This window comes from Ixodes scapularis, unplaced genomic scaffold (genome assembly GCF_016920785.2).
Source record: "Ixodes scapularis isolate PalLabHiFi unplaced genomic scaffold, ASM1692078v2 PGA_scaffold3__209_contigs__length_174095766, whole genome shotgun sequence".
Classification (NCBI taxonomy): Eukaryota; Metazoa; Arthropoda; class Arachnida; order Ixodida; family Ixodidae; genus Ixodes; species Ixodes scapularis.
In genome coordinates, this window is record NW_024609868.1 from 169,466,382 (window position 1) to 169,473,797 (window position 7,416).

The 7,416-nt window shown below is 47.6% G+C and overlaps 1 long non-coding RNA gene across 1 annotated transcript; it reads left to right on the forward strand.

The window, feature by feature from the left end:
- The first annotated feature begins 1,431 nt into the window (after positions 1-1,431).
- Positions 1,432-6,639, forward strand: LOC115324988. The gene is made up of 4 exons (XR_003919405.3): positions 1,432-1,461; positions 2,157-2,231; positions 5,274-5,485; positions 6,408-6,639. It is a non-coding gene; the product is annotated as an uncharacterized LOC115324988 (long non-coding RNA).
- Positions 6,640-7,416: the final 777 nt, after the last annotated feature.

The window sequence follows — 7,416 nt, forward strand, 5'->3', positions numbered from 1 at the left end:
CAAAGGTTCCGAGAGCCTCGCTCACCGCTCGGGACGCGCTCGCGTGCTCCGCGGCAGGCGCCGTTCGCGCATATCTTTCCCGCGACTCGGCGACGCGTTAAAAGCTGTCGCTTATGTTGATGCAGCCGCAATGAATTGTAGAACTTCTATTCGCGCACTCGAGGCAGCCTTGGGCTTCCTTCGAGTGATCATGCACGCGCGCTAAAGTGATGAATGACGAGCAAAAAGAAAACGCCAAATAAGAAAGAAATATTTATTCAACACCCCCCCCCCCCCCCCCCAAGAAAAAACAAGAAAGAAAACGGAAGGAAAAAGAGGCGCTGGTTCAGTTTGGGTGGCTTGTAATTTTTATAGTGTTGATAGCGTCAGAAAGAATCGAAAAAGCATCACCTTCCTGGAAAATGTTGCAATTCATTTGTGTAATCGCAAAGCAGAAATGGAAATATTTCTCCCTCCGCAGCCGTGCGCGGCGGCCATGGGAAACGCGCCGTGACGGTGACGCGGGGATCGCTGCAGCTCAACGCCTCACGAAGAGCAGTCGAGAGAGAAAGAGTAAACAGCCTTGAGGAGAGCGCTCGGAAACCGGTGCATCCTCACGTCGACGTCAATGAGCACGTCATTTAGAGAGTTGAGGGGTGCCGGAAACTTGAATCTTTGCTATTGTTTAAAATTATAATTAGGGCACACAGACTAAATCGCTTTTCTGTTCTTTACTTTAGAAGTGTCGGAGAACGACTCCTATAATTATTTTGTCATTGTGCCGAAATCGTTGCATAGCCGGTACAAGTCATCACAACTGATGTCGAACTGGACATTTTAAGGTCACTTCGCGAACAACCATGCTAAAAATGTGTGGCCAGTACCATGTTTCTTTTCTTGTTGTTTTCTTGATTTCTTCACCCTTTACGACGCGTGCATAATAAATTGAGCAGCCGCTGTTTGCATTGTAGCCGGGGCATATTTAGGGGAAGCTTAAAAATAACGAATGGCGGGAAGCGACAGTTTTTAACGCGTCGCCGAGTCGCGGGAAAGATATGCGCGAACGGCGCCTGCCGCGGAGCACGCGAGCGCGTCCCGAGCGGTGAGCGAGGCTCTCGGAACCTTTTTTCCCGGGGCGGCACCTAGCGCCCATTTAATCGCTCAGGTGCGCATCGCGTCGAAGCGAGCGAACGAGTCGGCCAGCATGTAAGAAAGGACGCGCGTGCGCATTGCGCGGGTCTCGGCCCCAGGCGCCGCGCCGTCAGGGAGCGCGGCGATGCAATTCGGTCGGCGCTCCCGTGTTATCCAGACTTTTGCTCACGACAGTACTTACTAAGCGTACGTGATTTGTGTTGATGGCGCGAAGGCAATAGTCAGCTTGAACCGTATCAAGATGTTCAAACCGGCGAGCGTTGGCGACTTTGACCCCGACGTGTCGAAAAGCGTCTACTGGGAGGCTGTTGGATCGTGCGCCGGGGAATGGTAAGTTGTTTTCTACGCATCACGGGCTCGAAGCACAACGTTTACTGCAAACCGTTAATGGGGAGTTTTCGTAGATAGTTTTCGCCGTCCCGCAACGCCCTCCGCAACTCGCTATATACCTGGAACTCTACAGTCAAGGCTAGCGTGCAGGCGCAGTAGTAACTTCTTCGTTGCGGAAAGATTAGCGGAGGGGGAAACGCGGTCTACGAAAACTCCCTAATGTTCGCGAGCCCCTAATTTTTGGCAAATTCTACACGTCCAAAAATTAGCGAAATTTAAGGACACGTGGAAAGCGGAAATTTCGTGGGCCCCCGTTCCGGCGTCTAGAATTCGCGAAATGTGGGGGGCACGAATATGTCCTTGCGCCGGATTTGTAAACAACTGGGCGGCAAAAGCAAAGGGTTTTACATTGTTGAACTACAGGGTGCTCGAGATGGCAGCCACGACATTTAAAATAAATCACAACAAATCGGCTTTGTAAGCTACGACAACTTTACCACGTAAGTTCGGCTAGGTGCTGCATTTAATTTGTAAAAAATATAGAAGAAACGACTTGTTGAAACAAAGGTTATAGCGCAGGCTAGCTGGTGAACGGTCATATTTATAAACTTCGATACATGGGGGGGGGGGGGGGGGGGGGAGTGGTACAAACACGACTTTGAGATGTAGCTCAATGTGCATGTTTTGTCTTACAGAGGAGAGGTGAGCTGGTTGCTGCTTTGAAAAAGAAGCACGTGGCCATCCCTATGATATTGGACTCAAGGTTCGAGGTATATGTGCGTCTTTAAACTGTTTTTCTTACCTCATTCTTAGACTCTCTTCAGAACCAGCGGCCTTAAGTTCGTCTTTTGTGTACCTTTTTCAAATCGGCACCATACTTCATTTCTGTTACCAGTGGGCAGTAATTGTGGGTAAAAGTGCACGGTTAGGCTAAGGAATTTCTTGCATTTTGTTCGCCTCATGAGTAATTGTGTCCATTTATTATGGCTGGTCAGGACTATTTGTATAGACATTTTTTTTAAAAATTGCTTGCTATTCTGTTACACAGATCTGGTGGGTAGACACGCTGTATGAAAGTGGACCACAAGCGGCACTTTAACACACAAAGAGCCGCAGCTTGGCCACTCCTCGTCTCGATTGTGCTGTAGCCGAAGTTGTCCGTCTTCAATTTTAAGAGATACTCCCCTGCTTGTTTCTCGACCGCATTATATCTGAATTTGACCCTCTTCAGTCTTACGAGGCGTCCTCACCTAAGTCTCAATCTCGTTATACTCGAAGGTGCATCTCTTCTTCACTATCGCAAGACGTCCTCGTTCGTTTGGCGTCCTGCTTGCGTTGCAGCCAACGTTTTCTCTTTTGAATCTTTTCATCCGCTTCGATGGTCCTCTTGTTGCTACTTTCCCCTCTAGCTTTCAACAAACATGTTTCATGTTGTTCCGAAGTGCCCTAGGCCCTTTGCTCTCGCTGTGCCTCAGCACGCTTGCGTGTATGTTCCTCTGGTGAGACCTGCTTTCGCATACCGACAACGATAGATGATGCTCAAGTTAGGCTTACAGAGCTCTCCTCAGATGTGGCTATGCGCGACTGCGACCAGATGTGACACTCATTGCTATGGCAACAACGGCGTTGAGTCACTGGCACGTGCATCAACGCAGCTCTTCCCTGCACCCAGTAACCCTTTCGCAAATGCTTGCCCCCGTGTGCTCGTAGTGAAGCGAATACGATTCCCGGCTTAAAGCCCCAACAGTTGTGGGTTTGAGGCACAGTGCCGGCGGCATGTTTTTCTTTTCTGAATTATAATGTGCCGGCGCATGCTGTTTTCAAAAGCAGTTACAAATCCTCGGACCAATGGAGGCCTAAAGTGCATAGGGTTTGCTTATAAATGTTATCGTATTTAAAAGTACTGGATTGCAAGTACAAAGTAACTGAGAGTTTACGTACTTCATAGAAAGTACACTGGGTGCAAAGCAGTATAATCATAATTTACTTTCTAACTAACTGAGAAGTACCTTTTAACACAATATTTTATCATACTATTTCGTTTACCTATACAGTGGTTTCTGCCAACAGGTACACGTAGCGCAAACAAATACACGTATCGTCCTTTACGCACTAGAGTGTGTAAAGGACGATGTAGCAATTATTTCCTGAAATGACAGTGAATACCGGATATATGGTCATGGGCATCTGGAAGCATTCTTTCAGGGGGAGGGGGCAATCACAGGTATAGAGCTGAAACATACACCTAGAAAATAAAGGGGGGGGGAGGCAATTTAATGTGAACTATGTGAGTCCGAATCCTGTGTTGGAAGTTAATATTCAATGAATATTGAAATGCGTGGACCTTTTTTCTTTTCCAGCTTGAGATGTCGCCATCCCCTGCAGTGGGTGGCAAGTACAAGAAAAAAGAAGACGGAGGACAAGACGTCCACTGTGTCGCTTGTAGAGCATGCCTGACTGGTTGAAAAGCTGCGGTCGGCAAAGCAGAGGGTGGTGAAGCTGAAGCAGGAGCTCCAGATAGAGAGGACGCTATCAAGAAGACTGCAGTAGCAGCTGCTGGCACTACTGGGTAAGCGTGGAGGCACTTTCAGTTGCCCACCTCACACACGACGCATTATGTGCTCACACTTTATCCGAGAGATCAAAAGTAACTTTAATTTTGTTTGGTCGCAAACAGAAATAAGCATATACTACAGGGTGGCCTCAATGTATCAATGAGTTGGTGTCTATAATTCTCTTTTCTTCTCTTAGGGTGCGAATAGGGCTTTGAGAGTTTGTTGCTTGTTGCTGATGGCGATGACCCCGTTTTGCTTGGCAGCCCTTGTTTTGACCGAAGAAATATTTTTTTGCAGTTCGTCAAACAATCATGTCCATACCAAGACACCATGGTCTGTGCGCATTGATGAGGCTTGAAGTGAAAGTTTGTTCTGTCGGTCACAACATTGTAAATATGCACTTTCCGATGAGCCCGGCCAGCGCACGTCCTTTCGTCATTGGGGAGAAAGGAGTTCTTTTTGATGAGGAGGAGGGAGTGAGGAAGCTGGTCGTAGGCATGACCACAGCACCAACAAGGCTGAACTTTAACCGGGCGACAGATTGTGCCTAGCGACGCAACTGTGCAACTGGTTAAAAAGTGGCCAGATGATCTGCTACAGCATTGGATTTCGTCAGTCAGTCAGAGTATTGGGAGGAGGAAGTCAAAGGAAGTGTTGCTGAGCCGAAAGCTCAATATGTCACCTTTGTTTTGGGGTAGGGGAGGGGGAGTGAAAGGTAAAGATAGGAGAAGGGTGGCTTCCCCAGTGTCGCGCCAAAAAAATCGCGCCGCCGCGCCACCCAAGCCGCACGAAGAAGCCCCCCCGGCCGAGCAGAGCGGCCAGTGAAGTGCGCTTCTTCCTCGTAGAAGTTGAAGTCAGAAAGATTGAGCTTATATCTCGCAAACCATCGAAATGCTAGGCATGAATATTCATTAGCTATTCACCGGTATTTTTTGTAAACATGCTCTCTGCCGCCCATTGCCGGCGAATTTGAGCGCATTTCCTTTTTTCCTTTTTTCTTTTTTGGTTTTGTTTCTCGTCCTTTTTTTGTGTTCTGCTCGCACCACTTTTCCAGTCCCGGTGTGTTACGGAAAAACAAATAGGCACACTACCGATAGTCTTCTGTGGCATGAAGTACTATGAAGCCCTCATGCCATCAACGGACCAGGAAAGTGCTGAAGTCCCAATAACCAAGCATGTCTGAATTTTTGGCGTCACAAAAATCGGTTGACTCCTGTACCGTGTCTTGTTTCTAAACAGTGTTTTATTATGTTGCAGTGGACAATGTCCCGTCTGGCGGTGTTGGGTCAGCTCCTACAGCTTGCCAAGCTGTAGTTCCTGCAGCTGGTGCTCCTGCTCCAGTTCGCGTTGTGCGAGCTGGTGTAGATCACACTCAACCCGTACCGGCCGCTGATGCTGCTGTTCCAGCAGCGGTTCTTGCAGCAGGCCCACCGGAGGCACCTCCAGTGCTTGCAGAGGTTGATCATGAGGTAAGTTCAGAATTTCATTGAATATTCATTTCAGATATTGGGCAAGTGACTACATTTTATGGTTTCCGCAGCTCCTTGAATGAGGTTATTTGTATGCTTCCTTAAATTGAACCACCGTCCTGCTTCAAAATGCTGATGAATGTAAAGAGTAGAACCGGGCATTGATAAGATATTTCTTCCCAATTAATTGGCGCTTTTCTGAAACGTTTTCTATCTAGCGTCCTCGTTTTATTTCGAGCTTTTTCATAAATCATGTACCACGAGCCCAGATTAAAATTCTGTTATAATTAGTACCCTTCTTTCGCTCTTTCTCTTTACTCAGAACTCACTTAAACGGACACTTACACCCCCCCCCCCCCAAAGTTCCATTTCTTGCCAGGCGATTTATTATGGTGTCGAAAGACTACATAATTAATATTTTGCAACAGAGTCAAATATATTTTTATTAAAGCCAGAAAACGCAACTGCTCAGAGCCGAAACTGAAACCCGTGCACGGAGGCCGAAGAAGTGGAGAGGCGATAGTGAGTGGGAGAGGTCACGTGGCTAGACCCGACTGTGAGCTTTCTGTTTTCCCTTTCGTGTCCTTTTTTTTTGTGTGTACGGCAGACAACATGCATGGCTGGAACTGTTTGCTATGCGATTCCTTTGCAGTTATGTTTGTTCCGCTCTCTGTTCTGCACTTCAAGATGAGTTGTTCTGTACATTGGGAAGCCGGAGATGAGTAGTGAGTGCCCGTGGTGAATATCTGTGATCGGCTCCGAGAAGAATACCACCAAGATGTTGCGTGAAGAGCTGCCTCGCATGTCCTGCGTCCGAAAAAAGTGTCATTGTGCGGCAGACGCCTGCACAAGTTTCCGAAAGATCGAAATTCGGACCAATGGCTGGCTGCATTTCCTGTAGAGCATTTCTATCTATTTCTAGGTTCACCTTGGTGTCTTGGTGCAAAAGTACAAACTGTCCTACGTCAGGGGAGCCCGGGGAGACTCCATCTTCGTTAAAGAGGCCACGAAGCTGATCTTCGGCAGAGAGGACCTGCATGGGCCGAGTGTGAGGGGTGCCATGACGGCGCCTCAAGGGCGCCGTGGCCAAGTGGGCCCTGACTCCAGTCAAGTTGGCAGCAGTCAGCAGGAAGTGCCGACTTCTCACAGATGTCTCATACTTGGTGAGACATTCAAACCTTATGGCTTCCAAAGTTGCAATCTGCTACGGCAAAATGAATGGGATAAAATATTCCAAGGCTTTCAGAACTTTCAGTGGTATAGGCTGTTGAAGGGTCACAGTTTGACTAGCTCGAGCTTCAGGAACGTGAAGCTCCGAGCGCAAAACCGAAATGAAGAAGCCCTATCTCCTTCTTTGTTTTTAATATATGAAGAAAAATAAAGTGACCTTGTCACAGTCATCTAGGTCGCTTGGCGCTTTCTGAAGCATTCACACTATGGAGGTTTTACAGCAACATGCTCCGCGTCGCAAATATATGCTAAACCGTGCAAGTTTTGGGGGAGGTCCATGATATCAGTGGCCTGCTCGCAGGACATTCTGCTGGCTCCCCGGCAGAGCTGCGAGGCACTTATTTTTTCTTTTGAACGAAAAGCTGGCATTAGCAAAGTTGTGAAACGAGTCTGTTTGTCCACTAGAGCTGCTGCAACCGAACTATGTTTGGCTCTGTCCTTTGAGTACTGCCCATTTTTTCTAAACTACCTTCTCATTGCGGGTATTCCTCCTATCACGTATGAATGGACCATTGAACGGTGGTGACTCGGATATTCAATTTGTTAAATGATTCTTGATGTCGAATCTGTGTTGTTAATTTATATACATGCCCAGAACAACAATTGCGGCTCAAAATCTTTCTCTCGCACAAAAACCGCCGGCCGAGAATTGTGTGTTCAGTGTTCCTTTCACTCGTTTCCATGGTGACATTGTTGGGCAT